At 49.8% G+C, this 18,362-nt stretch overlaps 1 protein-coding gene across 1 annotated transcript in view; it reads left to right on the top strand.

Moving 5' to 3' along the window:
* The first annotated feature begins 6,894 nt into the window (after positions 1-6,894).
* The window catches only part of LOC143942701 (NACHT, LRR and PYD domains-containing protein 3-like), a 62,255-nt gene continuing 50,787 nt past the window's right edge, over positions 6,895-18,362 (top strand). Inside the window, exon 1 of the mRNA XM_077464079.1 lies at positions 6,895-7,011. The gene's annotated coding sequence lies outside the window, so the exon portion shown is untranslated. The remainder of the gene's footprint in view (positions 7,012-18,362) is intronic.

Raw genomic sequence — 18,362 nt, 5'->3', positions numbered from 1 at the left:
AGGTGGGGTGACCATCTATGTACTATGGGAACCAACCTGTGTGTGTGTTGGGTGGAAAAGAAAGAAAAATGAGGCATGGAGTTACAGATTGCAGGTCTGGATCAGATGGATTGTTGAAAGATTGGGTTTATCTATTATCATTTCCATACAGAAGATCCAAGACAAGCAATAGTTAAATCCAAGGTTAAATTAAGTTTAAGATTTAATCATAACATAATCCAGCACACAAACCTTGCTCCAGCCCACCGATATCCTCTGGAAGATGAATTAGTATCGGGAGAGATGATTAGGGGTTAGTTGGTCTGAATAGTCTATTCTATACATACTGTATAGGCCAGTTATTCCAGCTATGGATCATCACATGCACTGATACTGCTACTGTCTGTAGTTTCAAGTTCAGTTTTATTCTATTCAAAACATCACGAGTTCGCAATAAAACACGTTTAAACATAAACTGAACAGAATGGTCTTCATTTGTGTCCAATCACACGCAGACAGCTGGACTCCTCTTATGCCGCGTACACACGATCAGAAATTCGGCCAGCAAAAGACCGATGAGTGCGTATGCTCCATCGGACTTTTGCTGGCCGAGATTGAGAGCAATCTCAATCTCGGCCAGCAAATTTTTCTCAATTTTTCCGCCGGAAAAGATTTCTATTGGAAATTCCGATCGTCTGTGGCCATTCCGATGATGCAAAATTCCTACGCATGCTCGGAAACAATTTTGACGCATGCTCGTGTAGCGGATGACATTTTGGACAAAATGTCATACGCATGTAAATTTAGTTTTTGCTTCAGAACAGTAGTGGGGTTCTGAGGGTTAATTACATAGGTTGGCCTTGACATAAGTCTGGCCGGGCTGTGTTGGAAGTTCTGCCTGGTCATGTGAGCAGTGAGGTGTGCACGTGACAGGCCAGAACCAGGTCTGGTTGGACGTTTTGAGTATCAACCTTCTCGGAACCAATCAGTGGGAGTGCTGGGGAGTCTGGGAAGGGGTACTGAAGATGTGTGGGTCACGTGTTTGGAGGAGAGGAGTTTGTGAGGCCTGTGTGGTCTGTTCTGGTTCCAGGACCGGGGTCCAAGTCACGGGGTGTTAGACATCCCGCAACATGTTCCTGTTAGAGGCCCCTAATAGACCGGCCTGGTCTGGGGTAGGGATCCGTCTGTTCCCTAGTCTCGGAACCTGCTGGTTCGAGGCGCAGTAACTGAGGGAGGATTCAAGGTGTCCGGGTGTGCTCTCGGCTTGGAGAGGCGCCACAGCTCGTGGAAGTGACCGGGGGAGGACTCGGAGGAGGGCCGACAAGTGGCATCCTGGGAAGTGCCTGGTTACTGAGTTGGGAAGGACATTGACGAATTCACGTTTTTCCAGTACCATTGAGGAGAACGTTCCAGGTACGGAGAAAAAAGGTTCCTGTTCACCCCTTAGTTACAACTTGTCCACGTTCATAGGATTGTTTCAAGTATTTGAGTCTACGTGCTGACTGCCATGATCTCTGGCTAGAGATCTGTTCAGCCTTGAGGTATCCGGCTACTCTATGGGTGGAATTAGAGATTTTGCTAGACCTGCAGTTCAAGGTGCCTGAGTTCTTCACCCGTGCCCTCTGTTCCCACGAGAGACGGTGTTATTGGATGTTATTACTGCAAAATAAAACCTTTCAAAAAGGACTTTATTTGTGTCAGCGTTCAAGTTGTTGGATATCAACCCTGGGAACCCCTAGACGTGGACGAGAAGGCCAAGAGGAGGTAACTGGTAAGCCCAATAAGTCAAGGCCGCCCTGCAAGGGTTATGGCCACTATGCTCGGAAGCATTGAATTTAATTTTCGCAGCTCGTCGTAGTGTTGTACGTCACCGCATTCTTGGTGGTTGGAATTTGGTGTGACCGTGTGTAGGCAACACAAGCTTGAGCGGAATTCCGTTGGAAAAACCATCCAAGGCTTTTCTGATGAGAAATCCGATCGTGTGTACGCAGCATAAGAGTTCAGAAAACATTTAGAAGTAACCTTTAAATCAACCAAGTATGACACAGGTACGTTTTAAAGGAAATCTGTGACCGGAGTATGAACACTCAAGTATTTACATATTAAATGGGCATGTAAAAGATGTTCTCCCCAATCTCTGTAGCTGCAGGCATTGTGGAGCAAGTCATCTTCAAACTTCACAGTAGAGGCACTGAAGTGATTTAAGTTGTTCTCTCAAAAGCTCAGTTCCCTCTGCTTCTCCTCCCAGCGGTGACCTAAAAGCTCAACCCCCCCCCCCCCCCCGCTCTTCCTACCAAGCAGCTAAGCTCATCCTACTCCCAGCAGTGACTCAGCAGCTCAGCTGCCCCTGCTCTCCCTCTTGGCAGTGACCTAGCGGCTTACAGCTCACCCTGCTCTCCCACTCGTATCAGTGACTCAACAGTTCATTTCAGCCCCCCCTCCCCCTTAGCTTACCCTACTTCCCCCTCCCAGCAGTGACTTGGCAGCTCAGTCCCCATCCTTCCTGCAGCGACTAAATAGCTCAGATCCTCCTGCTCTCCCTTACCCAGTAGTGACTTGCCATCTCCCCGTGGAAGTCATTCAGAAGCTCAGTTCCCCCTTCTCCCCCTCCTAGCACTAATACAGTAGTTAGGCTCCCCCTGCTTCCCCTCTCAGCAGTGACAAAGAGTTCAGCTTCCCCTGGCCCCACCTCCCAGCAATGGCTCAGCAGCTCATCACCCACCCCTCCCAGCAGCAACACAGCAGCTCAGTCCCCCCTGCTCCCCCCAAAACAATGATTTAAGAGCTCAGTTTACAATGCTTCTATCTCCCAGCAGTGACCCAGCAGCTCGCTCTCTCCTGTTCTCCCCTTCACAACAGGCTCAGCTCCCCCTTCCAGTAGACAATCAGCAGTTTAAATCACCCCCTCCCAGCTGTAACTCAGCAGCTCTGTCCCCCCTGCTCTCCTCTCCCCAGCAGTGACTCAGCAGCTCTGTCCTCCCTGCTCTCCCCTCCCAGCATTAACTCAGCAGCTCTGTCCTCCCAGCTCTGCTCTTCCCGGCAGTGACTCAGCAGCTCTGTTCTCCCTGCTCTCCCCCCAAACAATGACTCAGAAGCTCTGTCCTCCCTGCTCTCCCCCCCAACAATAACTCAGCAGCTCTGTCCTCCCTGCTCTCCCCCCCCAAACAATGACTCAGCAGCTCTGTCCTCCCTGCTCTCCTCTCCCCAAACAATGACTCAGCAGCTCTGTCCTCCCTGCTCCCCCCTCCAAACAACGACTCAGCAGCTCTGTCCTCTCTGCTCTCCCCCCAAACAATGACTCAGCAGCTTTGTCCTCCCTGCTCTCCTCTCCCCAAACAATGACTCAGCAGCTCTGTCCTCCCTGCTCTCCCCCCCAAACAATGACTCAGCAGCTCTGTCCTCCCTGCTCTCCCCCAAACAATGACTCAGCAGCTCTATCCTCCCTGCTCTCCCCTCCCAGCATTAACTCAGCAGCTCTGACCTCCCAGCTCTGCTCTTCCCGGCAGTGACTCAGAAGCTCTGTCCTCCCTGCTCTTCCCACCAAACAATGACTCAGCAGCTCTGTCCTCCCTGCTCTCCCCCCAAACAATGACTCAGCAGCTCTTTCCTCCCTGCTCTCCTCTCCCCAAACAATGACTCAGCAGCGCTGTCCTCCCTGCTCTCCCCTCCCAGAATTAACTCAGCAGCTCTGACCTCCCAGCTCTGCTCTTCCCGGCAGTGACTCAGAGGCTCTGTCCTCCCTGCTCTTCCCACCAAACAATGACTCAGCAGCTCTGTCCTCCCTGCTCTCCCCCAAACAATGACTCAGCAGCTCTGTCCTCCCTGCTCTCCCCCCCCAAACAACGACTCAGCAGCTCTGTCCTCCCTGCTCTCCCCCCCAAACAATGACTCAGCAGCTCTGTCCTCCCTGCTCTCCCCCCAAACAATGACTCAGCAGCTCTATCCTCCCTGCTCTCCCCTCCCAGCATTAACTCAGCAGCTCTGACCTCCCAGCTCTGCTCTTCCCGGCAGTGACTCAGAAGCTCTGTCCTCCCTGCTCTTCCCACCAAACAATGACTCAGCAGCTCTGTCCTCCCTGCTCTCCCCCCAAACAATGACTCAGCAGCTCTTTCCTCCCTGCTCTCCTCTCCCCAAACAATGACTCAGCAGCGCTGTCCTCCCTGCTCTCCTCTCCCCAAACAATGACCCAGCAGCTCTGTCCTCCCTGCTCTCCCCCCAAATGACTCAGCAGCTCTGTCCTCCCTGCTCTGCTCTTCCCAGCAGTGACTCAGCAGCTCTGTCCTCCCTGCTCCCCCCCTCCCAGCAGTGACTGGATGAGTAAGCACTATTTGTAGTGTGAAATGCATCAGCTTTACAAGCTGTGGCTTGTATTTTTGGAACCTGTTTTTTGACTAAAAGGCAAAATATTTTTTCGGAGTGCGGCCGTCAAGAATTTTCTCCCCATCTTCATAATACACACCATGTTTGGAGGTCAAATGGCACATCACCCCAAAAACATCCCCTATACCAACAGTGAGGCTTGGAGGTGGGAACATCGTGGTGTGGGACTGTTTTTTTGGCATACAGTACAGTGGAACCTTGGTTTACGAGTAATGCGTTAAATGAGCGTTTTGAAAGACCGAGCAACTTTTTTTTTTTTTTTTTTAATTCTGACTCGGTTTACGAGTGTTGTCTTGCAAAATGAAAAAAATTCAAGCTAATGGAGTCTGCATTACTGCATTTGGCCAGAGGTGCCACTCATAACGTTTCAGAGCCATTCAGAAATACTCGGCATCACTCGGAAATACTCAGGAACTGAGTATTTCTGAGCCTTTCCGAGGTCAGCTGAGCTGTCCCCGAGTAGTTCCAAGGCTCTCCGGCGCCCCCCTCACCTCTGGCCATAAGTGGTATTGCATGTAATAGAAGTCAATGCGGAACAAATTATCTTAGTTTCCATTGACTTCTATGGGGAAATTCACTTTCATATGCGAGTGCTTTGGATTACAAGCATTCTCCTGGAACGGATTATGTTCGTACTCCAAGGTGCCACTGTACTGGCAAACTTCATATCATTGAAGGAAGGATGAATGGAAAAAATGTACAAAGACATTCTTGGTAAAAATCTGCTGCCATCTACCAGGATGATGAAGATGAAGCGAGGGGGGACATTTCAGCAAGACAATGATCCCAAACACCAAGCCAAGGAAACTCTCCATTGGTTTCAAAGAAAGAAAATAAAGCTGCTAGAATGGCGCAGCCAATCACCTGACTTGAATCCAAGAGAAAATCTATGGAAATAACTAAAAGATCGGAGTTCATAGAAGAGGCTCATGGAACCTTCAAGATTTGAAGACTGTTTGTGTGGAAGAATGGGCCAAACTCCCACCTGAGCAACGCATGCGACTCGTTTTTTCCATACAGGACCCTTCGTCTGGAAGCGTCATTACCAACAAAGGATTAAATACATTTCAGTTTGCGTGTTCAACCACTTTCCACCCACCATATAGCAAAATTATGGCGGCAAAGTGGTTTCAATATCCTGACCAGACGTCATATGATGTCTTCAGGATACCAAGCCGCTGCGCCCCCCCCGGGGGCGAGCATTGCCACGATCGTTGTTGCGGTGACACACCACAACTCCGATCTAGAGTCTGATGGAGACTCTTTACCACGTGATCAGCCGTGTCCAATCACTAATGTAAACTGGCAGACGCAAGTAGAGAAGAGCCGATTGGCTGCTCCTCTGACGGGGGGGGGGGGGTCTGTGCTGATTGATTATCAGTGCAGTCCCCCCTGAGGATGCCCACACTGGACCATCAGGGACACCACTAGGACCACCAGGTATGTCACCACCAGGTATGCCACCCTAGACCACCAGGGATACCAATCAGTGCTCACAATGGATGCCAGTCAGTGCCCGCATCACTGATTGGCAGGCATTATTGTCACTGATTGGCATCCATCAGTACCATACATAACAGTACATCAGTGCCACCTATTAGTGCCCATCCATGCACATCTGTTCCACCTATCATTGCCCATCCGTGCTGCCTATCAGTGCCCATCTGTGCCGCCTATCAGTGCCCATCCGTACCACCTATCAGTGCCCATCCGTGCCGCCTATCAGTGCCGCCTATCAGTGCCTATCAATGCCCCCTCATCAGTGCCACCTCATTGGTGCCACCTCATCGTGGTGCTCATTAGCGCCCATCAGTGAAGGAGAAAACGTAATTATCTACAAAGTTTTGTAACTGAAACAAAAAAACAACTTAAATAAAAACCGCAGAGGTGATATCACCAAAATAAAGCTCAATTTATGGGAATAAAATGATCAAAAAAACGAGTTTGGGTACAGTGTAGCATGACCGCGCAATTGTTTCATTCAAAGTGCGACAGCGCTGAAAGCTGAAAATTGCCCCGGGCAGGAAGGTGTATAAGTGCCCGGTATTGAAGTGGTTAATACTTTTTTTTTGTCATTCCATTTTAACACACAGAACTTCATTTCTGAATGTATTTGTTTTGGTGTCTTTGCATGTGTGGATTGCACGGGGTCGTTACCGACATGTGGGGAACATTTCATGTCAATGGCGCCTTTAGGAATAGATTTACCTAGAAAAATGGTGACGCGCTCAGTACTTATTTTACCCGCTGTAAAATTTCATTTGGGGACAGTGCTGCATGACCAAGCAATCGACCAGTTAAAATAGAGCAGTGCTGAATAGCAAAAAATTTGCATGGTCGTTAAGGGGGTAAAATCTCCCAGAGCTCAAGTGGTTAACATGCTGGTCTAAAAACTGGAGTTCCATTTTAAAGCCCTTGCTAAAAGATCAGTTGGGTGGAGCAGAAGCCCCTCACCGCAGAGCGATAAGCTACTGTAAATAAGATCATTTACACATGGGGGGGGGGGGTTGTTGGTAGGATATGCGTGGCCTCCTACGTTAGCAGAGTTCTGAATGGTACTGCACAGTACAGGAAGAGGGTGTGTAGTCTGACAGAGGAAGCTTCGCAACATTCTTCTGATGGGCTTCACATCTCCGGCACTTCCAGTTTTCGGTAAGGGTCTTCACTTTTTTATAGTTGTATTTTGTCTGCCTTGTCATACCCCTTGTTATCAGAGGGAGTGTTACTACAATTCTTGGGGGTCCAATAGCCACCCAGCGCCCAAGTTCTACAAAGGTGTAGGGCAGCACAGTGGCTAAGTGGTTTGAATTTCCACTTGGAAGTACTAGTTTCAGCAGTTCCAATCCCAACCATCTCACTACTTGCCCGGAGTTTTCCTGCTCTCCCTGTGGGCTTCCTCCCACACTCCAAAAACATGCTGGTAGGTAAGTCGGCCTTGTCCCGTGTACACACGATCGGAAATTCTGCCAGCAAAAGTCCGATGAGAGCTTTTGGTTGGAAATTCAGACCGCGTGTATGCTCCATCAGACTTTTGCTGGCGGGATTTTCACCAGTAAAAGATTGAGAGCAGGTTCTCTATTTTTCCTTCAGAAAAAGTTCCTATCGGAAATTCTGTTCGTCTGTATGCAATTCCGGCACGCAAAAAAAACCACGCATGCTCAGAATCAAGTACGAGACGGAGATTAGAAGAAGGAGCTCAAAGGGTGCCGCGTTTCGTATTGGAACTTCCCTTTTCTAGTAGTGATGGACGAACGTTTCGCCCGGCGGTCGTTTCGCGGCGAATTTCCGACATTCGCGGTCCGCACGTTCGAACGCCTTTTTCCGTCGTTCGCCGCGGCGGACTTACGTGTTTAATGTATACAAGAACTTTAACCTTTGGTGACACGTTTATCATGTGATACAGGCCAGCCAATTGAGACATGACAGCACATGGACACTTGGACATTCCCCCTAACCTATAAATACACCCGATCCGGTGGCCATTTTACATTCTTTCTTCTGTTACGATAGGGACAGGTTCCTGTGTGGAGTAGGGAGAGATAAACCACTAGCTATTTGGTACACAAAAGTTCTTTTCAGGACTGGTATAGGTGTTAGGTGTTGATAGGTTTGCTGTGCTGCTGATTCTTGCAGCAGCCTGAGTGTCTTTTGTTAGTTTAGAGAAAGGGAAAGGACGGTGTATGCTACAGGGACAGCCAGATTAGTCTTTCATCATCATCATCATCATCATCATCATCATCATTAGCTGTTACTAGTGATGGCCGAACGGTTCGCCCGGCGGTCGTTTCGCGGCGAATTTCCGACATTCGCGGTCCGCACGTTCGAACGCCTTTTTCCGTCGTTCGCCGCGGCGGACTTACGTGTTTAATGTATACAAGAACTTTAACCTTTGGTGACACGTTTATCATGTGATACAGGACAGCCAATTGAGACATGACAGCACATGGACACTTGTACATTCCCCCTAACCTATAAATACACCCGATCCGGTGGCCATTTTACATTCTTTCTTCTGTTAAGATAGGGACAGGTTCCTGTGTGGAGTAGGGAGAGATAAACCACTAGCTATTTGGTACACAAAAGTTCTTTTCAGGACTGGTATAGGTGTTAGGTGTTGATAGGTTTGCTGTGCTGCTGATTCTTGCAGCAGCCTGAGTGTCTTTTGTTAGTTTAGAGAAAGGGAAAGGACGGTGTATGCTACAGGGACAGCCAGATTAGTCTTTCATCATCATCATCATCATCATCATCATTAGCTGTTACTATCAAGGTCCACAAAAGAGCTGTTCCAGTAACCACTAATCGTTCTCTTTTTTTGCCAATTTGTATAGGGACAGGAAGGAAGCAGTGTTGTCAGGCAGTGAGGGTAATTTTAAAGACTTGCTGTTATTATTAGTTCCACAAAGGTTCTTTTCAGGACTGGTATCAGTGGTACAGTAATAGGCTTGTACATGTATAATATTCTTTCTTCCAAATATAGAAAGGATATTATACTTGACTGCTGCCCTTCTGCTGCAGTCTGCTAAACATTCACAACTCACTTGTTCCACAAAAGTTCTTATAAGGACTGGTAACTTGGTATAGGGTGCTACGGTACATAGGCTTGAGTGCGGTACAGTCTGCTGTTCTGTAAGGACCGCTATCGGTCCACAATAGATAGGGTTGACGTGCACCACTGCTGACCGCTGCCCTATACTGCAGCAGTCCTTCAGCGGTATAGGGACTGACGTACAGTCTGCTAATCACTAACACACAACCTGCTTGTTCCACAAAAGTTCTTATAAGGACTGGTAACTTGGTATAGGGTGCTACGGTACATAGGCTTGAGTGCGGTACAGTCTGCTGTTCTGTAAGGACCGCTATCGGTCCACAATAGATAGGGTTGACGTGCACCACTGCTGACCGCTGCCCTATACTGCAGCAGTCCTTCAGCGGTATAGGGACTGACGTACAGTCTGCTAAACACTAATACACAACCTGCTTGGTCCACAAAAGTTCTTATAAGGACTGGTAACTTGGTATAGGGTGCTACGGTACATAGGCTTGAGTGCGGTACAGTCTGCTGTTCTGTAAGGACCGCTATCGGTCCACAATAGATAGGGTTGACGTGCACCACTGCTGACCGCTGCCCTATACTGCAGCAGTCCTTCAGCGGTATAGGGACTGACGTACAGTCTGCTAAACACTAATACACAACCTGCTTGGTCCACAAAAGTTCTTATAAGGACTGGTAACTTGGTATAGGGTGCTACGGTACATAGGCTTGAGTGCGGTACAGTCTGCTGTTCTGTAAGGACCGCTATCGGTCCACAATAGATAGGGTTGACGTGCACCACTGCTGACCGCTCACCTATACTGCAGCAGTCCTTCAGCGGTATAGGGACTGACGTACAGTCTGCTAATCACTAACACACAACCTGCTTGTTCCACAAAAGTTCTTATAAGGACTGGTAACTTGGTATAGGGTGCTACGGTACATAGGCTTGAGTGCGGTACAGTCTGCTGTTCTGTAAGGACCGCTATCGGTCCACAATAGATAGGGTTGACGTGCACCACTGCTGACCGCTGCCCTATACTGCAGCAGTCCTTCAGCGGTATAGGGACTGACGTACAGTCTGCTAATCACTAACACACAACCTGCTTGTTCCACAAAAGTTCTTATAAGGACTGGTAACTTGGTATAGGGTGCTACGGTACATAGGCTTGAGTGCGGTACAGTCTGCTGTTCTGTAAGGACCGCTATCGGTCCACAATAGATAGGGTTGACGTGCACCACTGCTGACCGCTGCCCTATACTGCAGCAGTCCTTCAGCGGTATAGGGACTGACGTACAGTCTGCTAAACACTAATACACAACCTGCTTGGTCCACAAAAGTTCTTATAAGGACTGGTAACTTGGTATAGGGTGCTACGGTACATAGGCTTGAGTGCGGTACAGTCTGCTGTTCTGTAAGGACCGCTATCGGTCCACAATAGATAGGGTTGACGTGCACCACTGCTGACCGCTCACCTATACTGCAGCAGTCCTTCAGCGGTATAGGGACTGACGTACAGTCTGCTAATCACTAACACACAACCTGCTTGTTCCACAAAAGTTCTTATAAGGACTGGTAACTTGGTATAGGGTGCTACGGTACATAGGCTTGAGTGCGGTACAGTCTGCTGTTCTGTAAGGACCGCTATCGGTCCACAATAGATAGGGTTGACGTGCACCACTGCTGACCGCTGCCCTATACTGCAGCAGTCCTTCAGCGGTATAGGGACTGACGTACAGTCTGCTAATCACTAACACACAACCTGCTTGTTCCACAAAAGTTCTTATAAGGACTGGTAACTTGGTATAGGGTGCTACGGTACATAGGCTTGAGTGCGGTACAGTCTGCTGTTCTGTAAGGACCGCTATCGGTCCACAATAGATAGGGTTGACGTGCACCACTGCTGACCGCTGCCCTATACTGCAGCAGTCCTTCAGCGGTATAGGGACTGACGTACAGTCTGCTAAACACTAATACACAACCTGCTTGGTCCACAAAAGTTCTTATAAGGACTGGTAACTTGGTATAGGGTGCTACGGTACATAGGCTTGAGTGCGGTACAGTCTGCTGTTCTGTAAGGACCGCTATCGGTCCACAATAGATAGGGTTGACGTGCACCACTGCTGACCGCTCACCTATACTGCAGCAGTCCTTCAGCGGTATAGGGACTGACGTACAGTCTGCTAATCACTAACACACAACCTGCTTGTTCCACAAAAGTTCTTATAAGGACTGGTAACTTGGTATAGGGTGCTACGGTACATAGGCTTGAGTGCGGTACAGTCTGCTGTTCTGTAAGGACCGCTATCGGTCCACAATAGATAGGGTTGACGTGCACCACTGCTGACCGCTCACCTATACTGCAGCAGTCCTTCAGCGGTATAGGGACTGACGTACAGTCTGCTAATCACTAACACACAACCTGCTTGTTCCACAAAAGTTCTTATAAGGACTGGTAACTTGGTATAGGGTGCTACGGTACATAGGCTTGAGTGCGGTACAGTCTGCTGTTCTGTAAGGACCGCTATCGGTCCACAATAGATAGGGTTGACGTGCACCACTGCTGACCGCTGCCCTATACTGCAGCAGTCCTTCAGCGGTATAGGGACTGACGTACAGTCTGCTAAACACTAATACACAACCTGCTTGGTCCACAAAAGTTCTTATAAGGACTGGTAACTTGGTATAGGGTGCTACGGTACATAGGCTTGAGTGCGGTACAGTCTGCTGTTCTGTAAGGACCGCTATCGGTCCACAATAGATAGGGTTGACGTGCACCACTGCTGACCGCTGCCCTATACTGCAGCAGTCCTTCAGCGGTATAGGGACTGACGTACAGTCTGCTAAACACTAATACACAACCTGCTTGGTCCACAAAAGTTCTTATAAGGACTGGTAACTTGGTATAGGGTGCTACGGTACATAGGCTTGAGTGCGGTACAGTCTGCTGTTCTGTAAGGACCGCTATAGGTCCACAATAGATAGGGTTGACGTGCACCACTGCTGACCGCTCACCTATACTGCAGCAGTCCTTCAGCGGTATAGGGACTAAGAGTTTTGTCACAGGGTCATTTAAAAAATGACATGCAGAGGAAGAGGCAGGCCCTTCCGCAGGGGTGGTAGGGGTAGGGCAGGAGCAACAGGCTTGAGCCAAAGTGGGAAGTTGCAGAAGGTGCGTTCAATTACTTTAAAGGATGCACCAGACTTGGTTGAGTGGCTCGCTCAGCCTTACTCTTCTGCACCCTCCTCATCCTCTCGATCTGCACCCTCTTCTTCACTCTCTGCTATGTGCACCCCCAAAGACACTACCACCAACAACACGACCACCACCACCACCACCACATACCTTCCGCTTGAGTCACTGGAATTATTTTCCGATCCATATCAAGAGGACATTTCTGATGCGCAGCCACTCTTGGTATTGGATCAGGAAGAGGAGGTAGCAACAAGCGCTACTCAGCAGTCTGACGCCAGTACCCAGATCAGCCCAAGGAGGAGGTTGGTCCCCGGTGTTGCTGCCTACTCTACTTATAGCGGTGGGGAAGGTGACGTTGATGATGACGTGTCTAGTGATGTCACGTGGGTGCCCACAAGAGAGGAAGAGGAGGGGAGTTCAGAGGGAGATATGGACCAGCAGATAGGGAGGAGAAGCAGCAATGACTTACATTGCACAGCAGGGACAAAGCAGACTGCAAATGTATCAGGAGCGAGTCATCGACCATGTACGGTCACATCTGGCGCTCCCAGGACACCGGCACATGGCTCCGCAGTGTGGGCTTTTTTTAACGTGTCCGCTGCTGACAATAGCGTTGCCATCTGCAATCTTTGCAGTCAACGCGTTAGTCGCGGTAAGCCCAATACTCACCTAGGGACGACCGCCTTAAGAAGGCACATGAGCAGCCATCACCGAGCCCAGTGGGAGCAACGGAACACACAAAGCCACACTGCAGGCTCTCACCGTCCAGCCTCGTCTTCTACTTCTCCTTCTCCTCTCTCCTCACAATTGTCCTCCACTCCACCTTCCATCACGCCAAGCTCACATTTTTCTGCAAAAAGGCAGGCTTCCGTGGGCCTAATGTTTGAGCGTAAAAAAATGATGACGCCGGATAACCCTCTTGCCCAACGGTTGGCGGCTGGCTTGTCAGAACTCATAGCCCGCCAACTACTGCCATATAAACTGGTGGACTCGGAGGCCTTTCGCAAATTTGTGGCCATTGGAACACCACAATGGAAGGTCCCAGGAAGGAAGTATTTCTCAGAGAAGGGCATCCCAGAGCTATATGGCCATGTTCAGCGGCAAGTGAATGTATCTCTGGCACACAGTGTCGGTGCCAAGATACATCTGACCACAGACACGTGGTCTAGCAAACACGGGCAGGGAAGGTATATCAGTTTTACTGCCCACTGGGTGAACCTTCTGACGGCCGTCAAGCATGTAACCCGTGGCACCCGTGTAGATTTGGTTTTACCGCCACGGATTGCATGCAGGCCTGACTCTTCTTCTCCTCCTCCTACTCCATCCTCCTCCCTCTCCTCCTCAGCTGCCTCCTCCTTTTCCGCTGCTAGCGTCTCTTCCACTGCACCGCCCAAGCTCCCCAGAACCTATTCCACATGCCAGGTGAGACGTTGCCATGCCGTGCTGCGTCTGTTGTGCCTGGAAGCAAAGAGCCACACTGGCCCGGCACTCCTTTCAGCTTTGCGTTCACAGGCAGATGAGTGGCTAACACCGCTCAATTTGACAGTTGGTAAAGTGGTGTGTGACAACGGTGCCAATCTGCTTAGCGCATTGAAACAGGGCAAAATCACGCACGTGCCGTGCATGGCACACGTCTTAAACTTGGTCGTGCAGCGATTCCTTGTCAAATACCCTGGGGTCCAGGACATCTTGCGGCAGGCAAGGAAAATCTCGGCCCATTTCAGAAGATCTTACACGGCCATGGCTCGCCTTGCTGACATTCAGCGGCGACACCATCTGCCGGTCAGACGTCTTATTTGCGATTGCCCGACGCGATGGAACTCAACCTTCTATATGCTTGATAGGCTGCTCCAGCAGAAACGTGCAGTTAACGTCTACCTGTATGAACTCTGCGAAAGAAACGGTTCTGGGGAGCTGGGTTTTTTTTCACCGCGCCAGTGGCTGCTCATGCGCGACACATGCAGACTTCTGCGGCCATTTGAGGAGATCACCAAACTGGTCAGTCGCAGCCATGGCGCCATCAGTGACATGGTACCTTATGCCTTCTTTCTGGAGCGTGCATTGCGTCGTGTCATTGATCAGGCTGTGGAGGAGCAGGAGCGGGAAGATGAGGAAGTCGCAATGCTGGATGAATTCCCAGGGGGGGCTACTCTATCTGAGACAAGTCAACAACAGGAGTCTGATGAGGAGTCAGAGGAGGATGGTGCCGGGGCGGATGAGCAGGAGCAAGAAGAGCATGCTTTAAACCTTTCTGGGATCCCTGTTGTGCGAGGATGGGGAGAGGAGAATGAAGAGGACGACATTATCCTGGATGATGAGCAGGAGCCAGGCCACCACACCGCTTCCACTTTAGTGCAAATGGGGGCCTTCATGCTCCAGTGTTTTAATAGGGACCCCCGTATAAAAAGCATGAGGGTCAAGGACCAGTACTGGGTGGCAACGTACTTAGACCCCCGGTACAAACACAAAATGGCGGAAATGTTACCGCCGTCGCAGAGGGCTGTCAGAATGCAGCACTTCCAGGCCTTGCTTCGAGAAATGCTGCATTCTGCTTTTGCGTGCGCTGGCAGAGGAGCAATTCCCACTCCCAGAGAAGGATTTGCGGGTACCAATCCAACAGCGCCTGCAAGAAGAGGCCGGTTTGAAGATGTGTTGGTGACTTCGGATATGAGGTCATTCTTTCAGCCGACCCATCGACAGGTGTCATCCGGATCCAGCATCAGGGAACGCCTAGACCGTCAGGTGTCCGACTACATTGGGTTAACGGCCGATGTGGACGCTCTGAGGAGTGATGAACCCCTAGACTACTGGGTGGGCAGGCTTGACCTCTGGCCAGAGCTTGCCCAATTTGCAATCGAACTGTTGGCTTGCCCCTCATCCAGTGTCCTGTCCGAAAGGACGTTCAGCGCAGCAGGGGGGATTGTGACCGATAAGCGTACTCGCCTAGCTCACCACAGTGTTAACTACCTCACATTTCTAAAAATGAATGAGGCATGGATCTCGGAGGAATTCAACACATGTGATCAGTAGACCATGTATATGTCTATAAACAATTTTTGGAATCAAGCACACAGACCTTCTTAATTCATTTGGCTCACTTCCCTGACCCAAAAAAGCACACCGTACTATATGCCCCTACCCTCCTCTTTGAAGAGGTTGAGCGGTGTCATATTTCTACTGGGGCTGCTTATTATGAGGGGTTCCCACCATCCCTGTGCTGTGCTGACTTCCTCCTGGGTGTTCTTATTATGAGGGGCTCCCACCATCCCTGTGCTGTGCTGACTTCCTCCTGGGGGTTCTTATTATGAGGGGATCACACCATCCCTGTGCTGTGCTGACTTCCTCCTGGGGCTGCTTACGGTGCTGCTGTCAGCGCTGTATGTCACGGAGCTGCTGTCAGCGCTGTATGTCACGGAGCTGCTGTCAGCGCTGTATGTCACGGAGCTGCTGTCAGCGCTGTATGTCACGGAGCTGCTGTCAGCGCTGTATGTCACGGAGCTGCTGTCAGCGCTGTATGTCACGGAGCTGCTGTCAGCGCTGTATGTCACGGAGCTGCTGTCAGCGCTGTATGTCACGGAGCTGCTGTCAGCGCTGTATGTCACGGAGCTGCTGTCAGCGCTGTATGTCACGGAGCTGCTGTCAGCGCTGTATGTCACGGTGCTGCTGTCAGCGCTGTATGTCACGGAGCTGCTGTCAGCGCTGTATGTCACGGAGCTGCTGTCAGTGCTGTATGTCACGGAGCTGCTGTCAGCGCTGTATGTCACGGAGCTGCTGTCAGCGCTGTATGTCACGGAGCTGCTGTCAGCGCTGTATGTCACGGTGCTGCTGTCAGCGCTGTATGTCACGGAGCTGCTGTCAGCGCTGTATGTCACGGAGCTGCTGTCAGCGCTGTATGTCACGGAGCTGCTGTCAGCGCTGTATGTCACGGAGCTGCTGTCAGCGCTGTATGTCACGGAGCTGCTGTCAGCGCTGTATGTCACGGTGCTGATGTCAGTGCTCTGTATTACGGTGCTGCTGTCAGTGCTCTGTATCTCCTGCACCCTCTTGTTTGCCTACCCTGGTCCCTGACCTTCCCTCTCCTCCATTGCCTTCATTAGCTCCATAGTCCTGAATTGTCAGAACAATTTCCCAAATAAAAAAAAAATGCTTGTAGTTATCGATCCCAAATTCACCTCATACATGTATTATGCTATTGTCCAGGTGGTGGGACTACGTGCTACCCCCTAATAATTACCCCGTGGCCGCAAATTCGACCTAAAGGTTTGCGAAATTCGCCTCCCATTGAAGTCAATGGAGCCCGCGGCGAACGGTCGTTTTCGCGAACGTTTGTGTCCGTTCGCGTTTCGCGTTCGCGAAACGTCCCGTCGGAAGTTCGTCCATCACTAGCTGTTACTATCAAGGTCCACAAAAGAGCTGTTCCAGTAACCACTAATCGTTCTCTTTTTTTGCCAATTTGTATAGGGACAGGAAGGAAGCAGTGTTGTCAGGCAGTGAGGGTAATTTTAAAGACTTGCTGTTATTATTAGTTCCACAAAGGTTCTTTTCAGGACTGGTATCAGTGGTACAGTAATAGGCTTGTACATGTATAATATTCTTTCTTCCAAATATAGAAAGGATATTATACTTGACTGCTGCCCTTCTGCTGCAGTCTGCTAAACATTCACAACTCACTTGTTCCACAAAAGTTCTTATAAGGACTGGTAACTTGGTATAGGGTGCTACGGTACATAGGCTTGAGTGCGGTACAGTCTGCTGTTCTGTAAGGACCGCTATCGGTCCACAATAGATAGGGTTGACGTGCACCACTGCTGACCGCTGCCCTATACTGCAGCAGTCCTTCAGCGGTATAGGGACTGACGTACAGTCTGCTAATCACTAACACACAACCTGCTTGTTCCACAAAAGTTCTTATAAGGACTGGTAACTTGGTATAGGGTGCTACGGTACATAGGCTTGAGTGCGGTACAGTCTGCTGTTCTGTAAGGACCGCTATCGGTCCACAATAGATAGGGTTGACGTGCACCACTGCTGACCGCTGCCCTATACTGCAGCAGTCCTTCAGCGGTATAGGGACTGACGTACAGTCTGCTAAACACTAATACACAACCTGCTTGGTCCACAAAAGTTCTTATAAGGACTGGTAACTTGGTATAGGGTGCTACGGTACATAGGCTTGAGTGCGGTACAGTCTGCTGTTCTGTAAGGACCGCTATAGGTCCACAATAGATAGGGTTGACGTGCACCACTGCTGACCGCTCACCTATACTGCAGCAGTCCTTCAGCGGTATAGGGACTGACGTACAGTCTGCTAATCACTAACACACAACCTGCTTGTTCCACAAAAGTTCTTATAAGGACTGGTAACTTGGTATAGGGTGCTACGGTACATAGGCTTGAGTGCGGTACAGTCTGCTGTTCTGTAAGGACCGCTATCGGTCCACAATAGATAGGGTTGACGTGCACCACTGCTGACCGCTGCCCTATACTGCAGCAGTCCTTCAGCGGTATAGGGACTGACGTACAGTCTGCTAAACACTAATACACAACCTGCTTGGTCCACAAAAGTTCTTATAAGGACTGGTAACTTGGTATAGGGTGCTACGGTACATAGGCTTGAGTGCGGTACAGTCTGCTGTTCTGTAAGGACCGCTATAGGTCCACAATAGATAGGGTTGACGTGCACCACTGCTGACCGCTCACCTATACTGCAGCAGTCCTTCAGCGGTATAGGGACTGACGTACAGTCTGCTAATCACTAACACACAACCTGCTTGTTCCACAAAAGTTCTTATAAGGACTGGTAACTTGGTATAGGGTGCTACGGTACATAGGCTTGAGTGCGGTACAGTCTGCTGTTCTGTAAGGACCGCTATCGGTCCACAATAGATAGGGTTGACGTGCACCACTGCTGACCGCTGCCCTATACTGCAGCAGTCCTTCAGCGGTATAGGGACTGACGTACAGTCTGCTAAACACTAATACACAACCTGCTTGGTCCACAAAAGTTCTTATAAGGACTGGTAACTTGGTATAGGGTGCTACGGTACATAGGCTTGAGTGCGGTACAGTCTGCTGTTCTGTAAGGACCGCTATAGGTCCACAATAGATAGGGTTGACGTGCACCACTGCTGACCGCTGCCCTATACTGCAGCAGTCCTTCAGCGGTATAGGGACTGACATACAGTCTGCTAAACACTAATACACAACCTGCTTGGTCCACAAAAGTTCTTATAAGGACTGGTAACTTGGTATAGGGTGCTACGGTACATAGGCTT

The sequence above is a fragment of the Lithobates pipiens genome, unplaced genomic scaffold, assembly GCF_037356315.1.
Source record: "Lithobates pipiens isolate NorthernLeopardFrog02 unplaced genomic scaffold, aLitPip1_a1.2 Scaffold_30, whole genome shotgun sequence".
NCBI lineage: Eukaryota > Metazoa > Chordata > Amphibia > Anura > Ranidae > Lithobates > Lithobates pipiens.
This window is presented reverse-complemented; position numbering and strand designations above follow the sequence as displayed.